Source organism: Rhinopithecus roxellana, chromosome 5, assembly GCF_007565055.1.
Source record: "Rhinopithecus roxellana isolate Shanxi Qingling chromosome 5, ASM756505v1, whole genome shotgun sequence".
Classification (NCBI taxonomy): Eukaryota; Metazoa; Chordata; class Mammalia; order Primates; family Cercopithecidae; genus Rhinopithecus; species Rhinopithecus roxellana.
In genome coordinates this window covers 31147634-31163234 of record NC_044553.1, presented here as the reverse complement: position 1 = coordinate 31163234, position 15601 = coordinate 31147634, and the positions used below count along the sequence as shown (strand labels likewise).

At 41.0% G+C, this 15601-nt stretch overlaps 1 protein-coding gene across 8 annotated transcripts in view; it reads left to right on the top strand.

Annotated features, from left to right (window-relative positions):
- Positions 1-15601, top strand: part of FRMD5 (FERM domain containing 5) — a 337862-nt gene that overhangs the window by 93788 nt on the left and 228473 nt on the right. The window contains exon 2 of one of the 8 annotated variants that reach the window (XM_010385238.2): positions 1127-1198. The exons of the other annotated variants lie outside the window; for them this stretch is intronic. The gene's annotated coding sequence lies outside the window, so the exon portion shown is untranslated. The remainder of the gene's footprint in view (positions 1-1126; positions 1199-15601) is intronic. 8 annotated transcript variants of the gene reach the window in all.

Genomic DNA, 15601 nt, shown 5'->3' with positions numbered 1-15601 from the left:
TTCCTTCTCAGAACTCAATCTTTTCTTGAGTGGAACTCAACTGATGCTTATTGGATTTGACTATATTTTTCACAGTGTAGCGTCCAGGCTAACTCTTACCTTTCAGCTGATTCATCTTTGTTTCTTGCATTGAACTACACATTCCTCACATTCTCTAATCAGAGTATTCTCTGAAGGCTCTACATGCATTACATCTTGTTTGTATTTAGACCTTGTGGTCCAGGGGAGTGGATATGTCCAAGAGGTTAAAGGTATGCAAAGAATGGATAATGGTGCCAAGTGGACTCTTTCTGCCATTGAGTGTCATATGGCAGTCACCATAAGAATCAATTACACGGCTTTCAACTAGTCAGTAGTCCAGTTTTTCAGTTGTGCAGTACCTTAAGCCAGAGTTTCTAGACTTTAGAGAGCTCAGAATCACTAAGGATAGCGGTTTAAAATAGATTTCTGGAACCCCTCCAAATCTGTGATTTAAACTGTCTTGAAGTTGGGCCCAGGAATCTGCATTTTTTTTTTTTTTTTTGAGGCGGAGTCTCGCTTTGTCGCCCAGGCTGGAGTGCAGTGGCCGGATCTCAGCTCACTGCAAGCTCCGCCTCCCGGATTTTCGCCATTCTCCTGCCTCAGCCTCCCGAGTAGCTGGGACTACAGGCGCCCGCCACCTCGCCCGGCTAGTTTTTGTATTTTTTTTAGTAGAGACGAGGTTTCACCGTGTCAGCCAGGATGGTCTCGATCTCCTGACGTCGTGATCCGCCCGTCTCGGCCTCCCAAAGTGCTGGGATTACAGGCTTGAGCCACCGCGCCCGGCCAGGAATCTGCATTTTTGAAAAGCACCCAAGTGTTTCTGATGGATTTGGTTCAGGAATCATTCCAGGAGGAAACAATGTCATAACGACCTTTCCTTTAGCAATAGGCTCCATCCCTAGAGATTTAGAACTAAGAGTAATTTGCAAAATGTAGTATAAGTTGCCACAATATAATTACCTGTGAAGTAAAAACACTACTCATCATCTTATGTTTGTTCATCCTCACCTTGGGAGCAAGTACGTTTGTTACCATTCTTTACAGAAAAGATCCAAAAGAAGCAGGGATACCAGCTTTCGTGATCAGTGTATTTTCACCTTCATAGGAGTTTCGGAATCATCTGTAAGAGGCCTGGAATCCAGAGGCACCCAAGGGAATTAGCAACAAGAAATACATAGTAAGTAGGTTAGTTAATGAGGCTATGGTGTTAGTGTTGTTTTACATTGTTTAAGATACTCTACTATGCCTACATTTTGGGGAAAATGTGTATCTTGTGACATTTGTACTTGGTTTGGTTTGATTTCATACCCTGCCTGCTATCCACAAGCTTGCTTTATATTCTTTCTGGGGTGAAAGCCCCTCAGAATCATGTGAATAACTGCCAGGCCACAAAGCTGACTTCTCCATCTTGGCATCACAGGGTGGGAAAGACTAGCTTATTTCTTTTCTTTTTCTTTTCTTTCTTTCTTTTTTTTTTTTTTTTTTTGAGACAGAGTCTCACTTGGTTGTTCAGGCTGGAGTGCAGTGGCACGATCTCGGCTCACTGCAGCCTCCACCTCCTAAGTCCAAGGGATTCTCCTGCCTCAGCCTCCCGAGTACCTGGGACTACAGACGTGCACCACCACGCCCAGCTAATTTTTCTATTTTTAGTAGAGATGGGGTTTCACCATGTTGGCCAGGATGGTCTCGATCTCTTGACTTCGTGATCCTCTTGCCTCGGCCTCCGAAAGTGCTGGGATTACAGGCGTGAGCCACTACACCCGGCCCCAAGACTAGTTTATTTCTAGCTGCAGGAACTAGTTCTCTTGTTTAGGCCATTTAGTCTAATGAGTAAAAAGAATTCAGAAAAAACAGGCTTGTTTCCATACAGCAACTTCTTTGGGAGGTAAAGAAAAAGAATCTTACTGTGGTTCACATCTGCTTTGGGAGTTAACACCTCCTTGCACTGTGTCTCATTGATGGTTGTCACTTTCTGTTGTTACGAGAGAGCTTGGGTCCCATGTGAGGTCACTAGTATTATAATGTAGAAGTGGTTTTTAGTTCAGAGGAGCAGCTTGTCAACAGCTTGTATTTTTAAATGTTGTACTGGGAGGAAGTATACTGTATTCATAGAGTATGTGCTTCTTTATTAGTGATCTTAATGCACCTATGAGCAGTTCGACATACCCTAATTATTTCTAGTGCTATGGATTCCATTTGCAGCTAAGTGACAATGTGGATAGTTGGGACGCAAAACTGTGATTAAGAAGCTATTAGTTGGCCCGGCACGGTGGCTCACGCCTGTAATCCCAGCACTTTGGGAGGCCGAGGCAAGTAGATCACCTGAGGTCAGGGGTTCGAGACCAGCCTGGACAACATGGTGAAACCCCCTCTCTACTTAAAAAAAAAAAAAAAGCCAGGTGTGGTGGCACATGCCTGTAGTCCCAGCTACTTGAGACGCTGAGACAGGAGAATTACCTGAACCTGGGAGGTGGAGGCTGCAGTGAGCCAAGATCACACCACTGCACTCCATCCTGGGTAAGACAAGAGCAAAACTCCATCTCAAAAAAAATAAAAATAAAAATAAAAGCTATTAGATACAGTCAGGATGACTGGATTTCAGCTTTTGTGTGGCTAGACTCAGAGTGTAGGGGGGCTTTCAGAGTGCTTGTTAAATGCTCTAGATTAAATCAGGAAGAGGGAAAGCTAGCAGAAATTGTTTAATCAGAATAGTTTGGTTGAACTCACACAAGCTTATCTTTTTAGATGTTGTGAAATTCTTTGCAACTCTATAATTCCAGATTGTTCAGATGTATTTCCAATGCCAGAGATAGTGTTGTGGCTACCTCCATAGCAAGCCTGAAAGTACCCCAGGGCTGGCCTCTTTATGGTACTTGCAAGTAGAGGATAAAAGATGTATCTTTTTGTATCTTGGATACTGGTGACCCTTGGCAACAATCTCCATCTCTCTTGAGGGAGTCAGGATGCCAAGCAAATTTTGAGGAACAGGTAATAGAATGATGATATGAATCAAAACAGGGGCCAAGAATCCCAAGTTTACTTCTTCCTTCCATTCTCCAGAACCGAGGATTGCAGTTTCCACATCTTTTTTTTTTCAGTTTTAACAGCGTCTCCTTTTTCATAATCATACGATGGGAATTCACGTGTATCAAAGAGATTACTTGGACAGTACCACCTCCAAGACAGGTCATGGTAGATGGCCTTACTGTTGAAAATGTGGTCCATGGATCAGCAGAAGCAGCAGCAGCATTACCTGGGAGTTTGTTAGATTTTCATAATCTCAGGCCCCACTCTAGACCTACTGAATCAGAATCTGTATTTTAACAAGATCCTCAGGTGATTTGCATGCATGTTCAAGTTTGAGGAGCATTGGTAGAGGGAACTGTGGCTATTTATTTTATTGGTCATGTGTGCACTAATTTCCTGACCTCTCTGAATTATTAAAATGACTGTGAACTTACTAGAACTACTACATATTGGTGTGAGGGAGGTGTTTATACGTGAAGGTGGTTGACTTCCATGCAGAAACCATGTAACACCCAGCCTAAACAGTTTCTGATGAGGTTGTCTTTAACCTAGGAAACTGAAAGATAATGTTGTCGTGTTTTTGATGTTTGACTACTGTCCTGCTCAAGTTTATAAACATGTCCAGGAGATGGGGAGCAATTTACTACTCTTCATTTGCAAAACAAGCATCTTTACTATAAGTAGCAAATAGTCTATTTTAAAGCTCAAAAGATAATTTTTAAATGAGGATTTGTTTTGCATGAAGTTTGTAGATGTTGGAAAAAGGTGACTTTGTCTAATTATTCTAATATATGAAGTTTAAAGGAATCAAGAGAATGTAAAAAATGGAGGCAGTAAAACATAGAGTCTTCTTTAAGTCACAACTGTGACAGGGTCTCTTTGAGAGGCATCAGAAGTGTCAAATGACCATTGGTGAGGAAATGGTACATTTACAGTTCTGGTTCATAGTTTTCTAAGTCTGTGGATAAAGAAAGACCCAAGACTCTGACAGAAGCTAACTCATAGATTGCTTTTCTGCTTGTCTCTCTCTCTCTTTTTTTTTTTTTTTTTTTTTTTTTTTTTTTTTTTTTTGAGACAGAGTCTTGCTTTGTTGCCAGGCTGGAGTGCAGTGGCGTGATCTTGAGTTCAAGTGATTCTCCTGCCTCAGTCTCCCAAGTAGCTGGGACTACAAGCGCGCACCACCACACCCACCTAACTTTTGTATTTTTAGTACAGACAGAGTTTCACTATGTTAGCTAGGATGGTTTCGATCTCTTGACCTCGTGATCCGCCCGTCTTGGCCTCCCAAAGTGCTAGGATTACAGGTGTGAGCCACCGCACCTGGCCTTGTGTCTCTTTTTGTAGAGAATATGCTTCCTGTTCAGTGAAGAGTCAGGTGACAGACAGTAACATAATCATTGAAGCTTGGACTTTTTATTTCATTTTTTTGTTTGTTTGGTTTTGTTTTTTGTCACTCTGACCTTTCGGGAGCATGGCATTGTTTTCTGGCTGCTTTAGGCATTTGGCTCTTGCTGATGCACATAATACAGGGTCACACCAGGTTCATGCTGCTGCAGGTCCTTTCTCCTAGACTTTAAGAAGATGACATTTTATGTTAGGATGCAGTACACATATCATTCAAAGGCCGTTCTGCAGCTCCTGAAGCACAAAGACTTGCTGACTTTGCCATGATTGCATGCACATTTTTGAAAAGTCAGATGCATGTATAAAACAGTTTGTCAGGCTGGTATTGGAGGAAAACAAGAACAAGTTGAAATCAGTTGTTTGGGAAGAATATTTTGGCATGGTTTCTCTGAAGTTGAGTAAACCTAATTTGTCCTGTGTATCCATCTGGGCATACAGTAGCAGTCCTTCTGCCTACAGGAGTTTGCACACATTAGACAAGTTACTAGTCTGAATCTCCAAGACACAGATAGACGGCTCTGTGTGTGTATGTATTTGTGTTTATACACGGTAACATGTTATTCTGTATACAGTATTAAAGGCAGAGCCCTCCCCTGAGATACATTGCTTTCTTCAGAGAGCTTCCCTATAGTCTGCTCTGATAGCACCTTCTACTCCTTTTAAGGTTAGTACAGGAGCCCCTCTTCTTGTCTGTTTGACCTGGACACTTTCATAGCCATGTCATTCTAAGGGTTCAAGTCTGACCCAGATAAGCCTTATGGCCCAGGCTGCTTGTCTGAAGTCTCCCAAGAGCAGAGTTTTGCAGAGGCAAAGTGAGGCTTTGCTAAAGGCACTTCAGAATTTTTCTTTTTTTTTTTTTTTTTTTTTTTGAGGCGGAGTCTCGCTCTGTCGCCCAGACTGGAGTGCAGTGGCGCAATCTCGGCTCACTGCAAGCTCCGCCTCCCGGGTTCACGCCATTCTCCTGCCTCAGCCTCCTGAGTAGCTGGGACTACAGGCGCCCGCCACCTCGCCCGGCTAGTTTTTTCTATTTTTAGTAGAGACGGGGTTTCACCATGTTAGCCAGGATGGTCTCGATCTCCTGACCTCGTGATCCGCCCGTCTCGGCCTCCCAAAGTGCTGGGATTACAGGCTTGAGCCACCGCGCCCGGCCTACTTCAGAATTTTTCTACAAAGTTTGCTGTTCCTACAGGTGAGGGTAGCCGTTCTTTTTCTCCCCTTAGGTTTACTTTACTCTCACTTATCAACTGTGGCAAAGTGGATTTAACCATCAGAAGTATTCTTTATTTCAGAGAACAAAGTGGTTTTATTGAACTTCTTGTTGTCTCACTAGCTTTTGTGAAGAAAAAAAATCCTGTATGTTCCGTACTAAAATGATAGCATTATAATTTTGCATCATTACCTTATTTGATTAACTGTTATCAGTCAGTCTACAAATAAACTCTTCTAGACATCCATTCTCTATTTTGTCTGTTGATTCACTATCATGCTTTTTGTACTTTCCAAAGCAGACCCTACATTTTTTGTATGAAGCATCAGTAAGGATGAGATATGGCAAGGGTCACTCACCATCATCCCTGCTTCTCACTGCCTCCTTTCTTGCTCCTGATATTTTTCAGTGAGTAGTTCCCCTGTGTGACAGCTGGAATACAGAGTGGTGACTGTCTGCACATTGACCTTAAGAACACATGTGTGGTGTATGAAATGGGCTGGCCAAGGACTGCCCTCCTGCAAGTTCCCTTCTACAAAATTTAAAGATACACACTACTAGGCCAGGTGTGGTGTAATCCCAGCACTTTGGGAGGCTGAGGCGGGTGGATCGCTTGAGGTCAGGAGTAAAAGACCAGCCTGGCCAACACAGTGAAACCGTGTCTCTACTAAAAATACAAAAATTAGCTGGGTGTGGTGGCTCATGCCTGTAGTCCCAGCTACCCAGGAGGCTGAGGCAGGAGAATTGCTTGAACCCAGGAGGCGGAAGTTACAGTGAACCAAGATCACACCATTGTACTCCAGCCTGGGCAACAGAGCAAGACTCTGTCTAAAAAAAACAAAAAAACAAAAAAACACTGTACTAGATTGATCCTTCAGTAATACACTGGAGCATTTGTTTCAGGTTGTTAAATGAGTGGGCTTATGTTACTACAATTGCTTTAGTGTTTATATAGCAAAGGTGCGGCATTGTGATTAAATGGATCACCCTGAGCTGGAATGATGAACATAATTTAATTTACTCTTTTTCTTTTTTTTGTGATGGAGTTTCACTCATGTTGCCCAGGCTGGAGTGCAATGGCATGATCTTGGCTCATTGCAACCTCTGCCTCCCAGCTTCAAGCGATTCTCCTGCCTCAGCCTCCTGAGTAGTGGGGATTTCAGGCATTTACCACCAGGCCTGGCTAATTTTGTACTTTTGGGAGAGACAGGCTTTCTCCATGTTGGTCAGGCTGGTCTCAATCTCCTGACCTCAGGTGATATGCCCACCTCGGCCTCCCAAAGTGTTGGGATTATAGGCCCACCCTATAATCACCCTCACCACCGGGTGAGCCACCGCACCCAGCCAATTTACTCTTATGTAGTAAGAGTAAGTCAGCCTTCCTGGAGTCTGTTTAGGATGGAAGTGGGCTTTCAAGGCCAGGCTATATCCAGTCAGGTGTCCCTCTGAGTGCAGCATACAGTTGGAAGGACTAGAGCAAGAAAGGAGAGAAGGTATAGGAGCAGTTCCTTTATCTCAGTGGGTTTCCACTTGGCCATGCCAGGAGGGAATAAAGTAATTGAACTCTGGGAAAGCTACAGAATCTTGCTGCAGGGGGTACATTTGAGGAGAAGCCTGAAAATTAAATGAAGGTAAGAAAATGCAAGAAAGAAGAAGAGGCACAGGTGAATCAGAGCTCCTTCAGCAACATCTGACAGGGGCTTCCTTTTGGGCATGAAGCTCAGGGTTCATTTTTAAAGTCATGCTAAACAGAAACTGTGAATTCAAGCCAGGCGAGTTGGCTCACACCTGTAATCCCATTACTTTGGGAGGCCAAGGTGGGAGGATCGCTGTAACCCAGGAGTTTGAGACCATCCTGGGCAACATAGTGAGACCTTAGCTCTACAAAAATTTTTTTAAAAATTAGTCAAGTGTCGTGGTGCATGTCTGTGGTCCCAGCTACTCAGGAGACTGGGGCAGGAGGATCTCTTGAGCCCAGGAGGTTGAGGGTGCAGTGAGCCATGATTGTACCACTGCACTCCAGCCTGGGCAGCAGAGCAAGACTCTGACTCAAAGCAAAAAAAAAAAAAAAAAAAGAAAGTATGAATCCCCTGGAGGTGCTCGTTAGATGAATGGAGTCTAAGTCCTGTCTCTTAGAGATTCTGATGAGGTCTCAGATGGACTCGTGGAATCTGTATGTTTTCAAATGCTCTAGATGAGTCTTATGCTTGGGTAATATTGAGAAATACTCTGCTGCTGGATTATATTAATCTTGTTGGGTGGGACTGTATGTTGGCTGGCTCCCTAGGGGTCCAGTGAGTAATGCACAGTGAATCACTGGATCATGGTAATGTTATATCTATGGATATAATAATTCAGTCAGAGCTTTCTAGAGAGGCCATTTCAATGTGTTCCTCAATGAATTTTCTTAAAACTGTTTATCAGCACAATTGAAATTTGTTGGATGAACTTGGTCTGATTAAAGAGATGAAAAATGGCTTTTGAACTCATTGCCCCTTTATCTCCCAAAGTGTCTTTCAGAATATTGATATGCATATATCAGTAACTCAGAGTGAATATTAGCTGCAAAATAAAACACGAATCATAGGCTTTGGGTTTACATTATGACACAAAACTTTTAAGTATGTGTGACCTAAAATAATTTGTGCTACAATCAAAAGAAAATGTTAAATAAAATGGAAAATAAAACTCTTAGATGTCTGTACTGGTGATGAATAAGTTGATCATGGTAGGAGCTTGATAAATACTAGAGGAATTCCAACACACTGTTAAGTGCAAGTTTGGTGGCTCATTAAAACGTTTATGTCCTAGTTAGGACTAATGGGTTATAGGTGTCTGAGAAGAACTTGAGCTAGCCTTAGCAGAAAGAGGGGTTTATTATAAGGATGTAGAGGTTGCCAGACCTAAGAATGGGAGCAGCTGGGCCTCAGAGGGAGACTGGAATTAGGGAAAAAATGGAAAGCCGGCCTGGACCTAGGAGGTGCCCATGCTCCCTCTCCCTCTGCTTTTGTTTGCATATCTGCTTCTTATCTATATACAGACAAGATTTCTTTGCTCCACAGTCTACTTGGTAGAAAAATGACCAAGCTGCAGTACCTGAGTAACTCATGAAGACACTGCCTTGATTTGTTCTCATGGTTCCAATTCCAAACTCCCAGGAGAAGGAATCTGGCTGGCCTGGCTTGGGTCAGTGTGTATCTTGGGTTCATGGTAAGCACATATGCCAGAGTCCATATGTTTCTGGGGATATGGAATGCAATGTGGAAGTATGGTCTTTGAGAAAGAGGGTTCTTGCAAGCTGATTCACTCACCCCAAAATGCAACTATTATGATACATAATGGTGAAGACTTTTATGATTATTTTTTTCAGTGGGGCTGGGTTGTATTGCTCCATTAAGATATTAGCATGGTTGCAGTGTTTTGTCAACAGAGTATTGTCTCTCATGATAAAGATCATGCTTTTGCATAATCTAATAGATGTAGTCATTTCTACCCTTCTTCACCTGACTAGCCTCAGTCATGTTCAAGTTTCAGATTAAATAACTTCAGGAGAAGTGCTCATCGGTCAGTCAGTGTTCCTTGTTTCTTCCTGCCCTTCCCTTTCCCTACCCTGATAAGATCAAGTTTCTTTTTGTTCTGAAGGAAGGAATGGAAGAGAGTTTAGAAAATATGTACATTCCTAAAAATACTCCCTATCTAATGTATACAAGTTTCTGTGTTAATTTTTGTGAGTAATAAAAAGGGAGTAATGGCCGGGTACAGTGGCTCACACCTGTAATCCCAGCACTTTGGAAGGCTGAGGTGGGTGGATCACGAGGTTAAGAGATCGAGACCATCCTGACTAACATGGTGAAACCCTGTCTCTACTAAAAATACAAAAATTAGCTGGGAGTGGTGGTGCACGCCTGTAGTCCCAGCTACTCGGAAAGCTGAGGCAGGAGATTCACTGGAACCCGGGAGGTGGAGGTTGCAGTGAGCCGAGATTGTGCCACAGAACTCCAGCCTGGCGACAGAGTGAGACTGTCTCAAAAAAAAAAAAAAAAAAAAAAAAAAAAAAAAGAGTAAGACAGAGGATAGAATAAATACACAATTACTATAATGCAAAGTAAAATAAAAGTTTTAGAGGACGTTATAGGGAGAGAAACATTAGGCCTTGAAATTTAGATTATGTTTCTAGAGACTGATGTGGGGAGAGAAGGGAGAGGATTCTAGGTGCAGAAGTCAGAAAGAAATAGGAGCATGCTTGTAGCAAAATTCTAGATGAGCAAAACCCATTTCACTAGAACAGAGGGCAAGGGTGCAGTAGGAGATGAATCTAGAAAGGATCACTTAGCTCATATCCTATGATGAACAGAGTGAGGAAATTACACTTAATTCCTTTGGCAATGGGTTGATGAATTTTGTGCAGAATACATCATTAGAATGTAAGCTTCATGAGCTAAGATGACAACAACAACTATGTGTCTTTTTCTCTGAAACTTTAGAGTCTAGCACAGTGTCTGGCATAGAGAGTGTGTGCTTAAGAAATATTTGTGACTTCGTGAATCACAGCTGTATCTTAGCAACGTTAATTTGGCAGCACCAAATAGAATGAGTTATAGGGGAAGACTGGGAGCTGTGAGACCAATTTGGAGGTGAATATGGTAGCTTGGCTGAGAATTAATGAAGACCTTTGAGCTAGAACAGAAAGGATGGAGGCTGACTTGTAGAACATTGTGGAAATGGAATCTGAAGGACCAGACATACAGGAGAGGGAAGAGACCCTTTGAATCAAGGGACTAGATTCCCAAAAGAGACTGATGACCAAAAGAAAAATACCTACACGTTACTGTTTTATGAGAGAAAAATATGAAGCAGTTTATTTCCCTTGCTTTTTAAATTAAAAAATGGGAATATTAAACTTAAATACTTCAAAGTCTGCTTCTCTTACATCCTGTGTCATCATACAGTGAGATGCTGTGTTTATATTTCATGTAGGATGTCAGGTCTCAGCTCTATCCTAACATTCATATATAGGCACTATGTATTTTTCCTTCCTCTCTTGACTGAGGGGAAACAGGCAGAGAGGAGAGTAGAGGCTCAGCAGCACACAATTCTAGAGAAAAAGCAAAACCTACCAGTTAAAAAAAAAATTCCCATGGGTGGAGGAAAATTAAGTGTTAGCACTGGCCTAAAGTTTGTTTTCGCAATAAAAAAAAGTTTGTGGAAAACAGATGAGTAATGAACCAGACACCATGTATATAAGGGTATTTCTTACACACCTCCTTCAAGGGTATTTCTTATATACCTCCTTCTGGAACTTAGCACTGTAAGATTCATTCAGTTACTGATTCCCATTTTTCCCCCATCACAAAATCTTGTTCACATTAATGTGCTGTGATTTATCTTCTTCCAAAGTCTCCTGTGCTTAGAAAAGAAGAGCTAAAATTAGTCAGGAAAGCATTCATTAAGGACTGGATCATGGGCATTCCACTAAGCACTGGTGATAAGGAGACTTCTAAGTTATGCTTTCTGTTCTTAAGGAATTTATTAACCTGATTGAAGAAACAGGGTATATATATGTGTGTGTGTGCGTGCTTATATATCTATATCCAGCTATATATGTAAAATGTAAATAATATCATAAACATATGCCAAGTGCTAAATAAGCTTGATTTCATAATATTTGTTTCACAAAGAGGTTAAAAACCACCAGTCAAGTATACCGTACCACCAGTCAGGTATACTGTACCACTTAGGTGGATTTAACATTTTCTTCTCCTGAAAAAAATACTTCAGTATTTCCCAAAGATTTCATTGAGAGAGAAAATTGTGTTTGACAAATTAAATAGAATACCATTATTAATAGCTTACAGTTGCTATAAATTGATCTCAAATGCTTGGTGCTTGAATAATGGAACAGGTTCTGTGATTTATAGTGTAAGTTCATTGCTAGGTGTTTCCATAGTTACAGTGCTCTTTGTGCAGGGTCCCCAAGCTGGTTGTGTTAGGTTGTCTCAAATTGCCCATTTTCTCAGATTATGTATTTGCAGGCTTTCGTAATGGAAAGAATTTAGTTGTCATGGTAAGGATTCATAGTAGTCTTTTAAAAAATTCAAAACATGGGATGTAGAGTGATTAAAATACAGCACTTTCTTTGGAAATAAGTACTATAAGACTTAATTTTAAAATGCACATTGTCAGAAGAAAATTGCAGTTATTCACCCAGACACAGTGGCTCATGCCTATAATCCCAGCACTTTGGGAGGGTGAGGTGGGTGGATCACCTGAGGTCAGGAATTTGAGACCAGCCTGGCCAACATGGTGAAACCCCGTCTCTACTAAAAATATAAAAATTAGCTGGGCATGGTGGTAGGCATCTATAATCCCAGCTACTCAAAAGGCTGGAGAATCACTTGGGCCCAGGAGGTAGAGGTTGTAGTGAGCCGAGATTGCTCCATTGCTCTTCTCCAGCCTGGACGACAAGAATGAAATTCTATCTCAAAAAAAAAAAAAAAAAAAAAAAAAAAAGGCAGTTATTTTGGTAATTTAGACAGGTAGGGTTTCCATAACATTTTATCTTTAATTTTAAAATATTGAGCTAGCTATTGTGGCTAAATATTGTATATGCTGAGATATAGTTACAAATCAAATGGGACATCTAAAGAGAGCAGTACTCGCTAGGGATTTTATTTACATCATCTCAGTAATTTTATGGACAAGCATGCTGAGGATCTAGGAGATTAAATAACTCGCTTATGACCTTGCAGCTTATAAATGGGATCTAAAATTGTACCCTATACCACAGATTTTCGGATTCTTGGCCCCAACTTCAGGATAGACAAGTTTAAAATGGGAATTCAAGTAGAAGCTCCCTAAACACAGATTAAGTTCAAGTGAAGTGAGGGACGGAAGTGAGCATGCGTGCATGTGTGCATGCATGCAGGGTGTACACTGCTAAGGGTTAGTGTGATGGAGGTCTTTGCTGTGTTCTTTCTTTATGATAAATAGTAAGAGAGGTGGAAGGCAAAATTTCATTAGCCTTTCTCTTTGTTCCTGCTTTATAATAGGCACTTCTGATGTCTTGACTTACCTGGCTACATGCACTACAGACATCTTCCACTGAAATTCTTTCTGTTCTTTATGTCCCAGTTGCTTTGCTTCTGCTTGCTCTGACTGCAGAAAACCACCCAAATAAAATGCCTCCTGTTAGGAAGTGATCAACTTTTTTTTTTTTGACATGGGATCTGGCTCTATTGCCCAGGCTGGAGTGTAGTGGCATGACTTTGGCTCACTGCAAGCTACGCATCCTGGGCTCAAGTCATCCTCCCACCTCAGCCTCCCAAATACCTGGGACTATGGGCACATGCCACCACACCTGGACAACTTTGTATTTTTTGTAGAGACTGGGTTTTGCCATGCTAACCAGGCTGGTCTTAAACTTTTGAACTCAAGTGATTCTCCCATGTGGACTCCCAAAGTGCTGGGATTACAGGTGGGGACCACCATGCCCAGCCCTGATAAACTTTTTAAAGGACAAGCAAACATGCCTGTTTATCTACTGGAAACTCTGGTACTGACAAGGAGTGGTCAGTTCCACATTACACATATACTTAAAGCCATTGTTAATAGTTTTATGTGGTATTTCTTTTCTTGTTCTATATATAAAAATGGACTCACAAAGAAAGATTTAAAAGCATGTCTGAGGTTGTAAAGTATATTCATGCTGTAGAATGGGAAAAGGGAGGGCAAACAAATGTGAGACCCAGAGTCACCATCTTTCTGTCCCCTATTGTGCTGATAAATTCTTTCTATTTTATCAGTCCGCTAGCCAACTTTTATTTTCTTTTGAAACCTGAGTTTTTAATATAAGTCTGTAAAATATAGAATAAATATGAAACTTATCAGTAATATTAAGAATCCATTTATATTATACATTAAGGAGTTCCTTGAAAAATAAGCCACTTTGACTGGGTCAGGAGAAAACCACTACTGAGTGAAAGAGCTTAACAGTTTAGGGGCTTAGAGCTGATGGCTTTGTAGTCAGACTGAACAGGGTTCGGATCCCACCTCTGACGTCACTGGCTGTGTGCCTTTGGGCCAGCTAGTTAACCTTTCTAAACCTCAGCTTCCTCCTTTATAAAATGAAGATACTAGTAGTTTTTGTCTCCCAGAGTTATTGTGACAATTAAAGGAGGGCACATATATAAAGTATATCGTAGTGCCTGGCATATGGTATGGAATGAATAACTGATAGCCTCCCGTATTGTTTTCTCTCCTCTTAACTTCAATCCTGAGTACCTCTCTGTACACCCAAGGTTTTGGGGAAGGAAGGGGAGAAAACACGAGGAGGGATAACCTGAAACAGTTGATATCTATCAGAGGTGCACACATGGTGTCAAAACCTGTTGAACAAGAATCAGAGCATCATTTCTCTTTTCTAAGTCCTGATATTGCTTAAATACTTAAATAAAGAAATATTATAATTATTGTAGAGTGATCTTAAAATTGTTGGATTTTTACCATATATTTATGATTCTGTTTATATTAAATGTTCAGAATAGGCAAATCTATAGAGTTACAAAGTCGATTAGGGGTTGCATAGCGTTGTTGGGGAGAGAGTTAATGGAAAGTGAGGAGTGACTGCTAATGGGCACAGGATTTCTTTTGGGAATGGTATAAATGCTCTAAGACTGATTGTGATGATGGTTGCATAACTGTGAATACACTAAAAACCATTGAATTGTATATGTTAAATGGGTGGGATTGTGAATTATATCTCAATAAAGATGTTTAAAATTGGGGGAGTTTTTGCCTATCTCATCAACTAGAATGTAACTTTCTTGGAGAACAGGACCTATATCTTTCCTCTCTAAACACTCAGCCTAGCATAAAAACTAGCACATAGTAGATGTTCATGAAATGTTGAATAATGAATAGCTCCTTGAGTAAGTCTAGGACAGAATTCCCAAACAGTGTGACTCACCATACAGGAATTACTTCAGCTAGAGTAGTTTTACTTCAACTCAGTGTAACTATTGGACTTTCAATTTTGATTTTGTTTGCATTCCCCCAAAAGTTTGAAGATTGCTGGGCTGGAATACCAAATTTTATTCCTAAATGCAATTTACTCTTTCTTCAGTGCCTGGGATGATGATGATGATAGCAGCTGATATTTACTGAGCACTTTCTATGCTTCAGGCACTATTCTAAGCATTTAAAATAAATGAATAAATAAATATGTGTATATATATCTCCTTTAATCCTCACAACAATTTGGGGATGGGTTCTATTATTGTTCTCACGTTCCAGATAAGGACATTGAGGAAAAGTGACTTGGCACAGGTTCAGGCAGGTAGTAAGTGGTGGAGCCAAAGTTCAATACGGCACCAAAACCTGTACTTTTAACTACTGCACTAGAATGTGTCGTAACGTTTTGGTTCATATATTTCAAAGGAACCTGCCTTGACTACTTTGACTACTTTCTTCTCTGAATTCATTGCATATGTTGACTGCATTACTCTTAAGTTTTTATATTATTACTTGTTATATTGTAGGGCTTTTGTGAGTCCTACTTACTCTCTTTTAAAACTTGGGCAGGCTCGGTTGCTCACGCCTGGAATCCCAACGCTTAGGGAGGCCAAGGCAGGGACGTTGCAGTGAGCCAAGATTGCGCCACTGCACTCTAGCCTGGGTGATAGAATGAGACTCTGTCTCAAACAAACAAACAAACAAACAAACAAAAAAACACTGGTAAGGGCAGAGGCTACCTCTTTATCTGTTTCTAACCCTGGCCATTGTTGTCCTGTGTTGCCCTTTATATTATCAAGATCATGAATGATGATGATTTTTACAGTGCATGGAAATCCTCTCCATAGTACTGCTTTATTTTAAGGTCAGTGTCCCTTTTATAACACAAGTGTTTCATAAAAGCCATGATTATTGCTTTTTAATGATAGACTA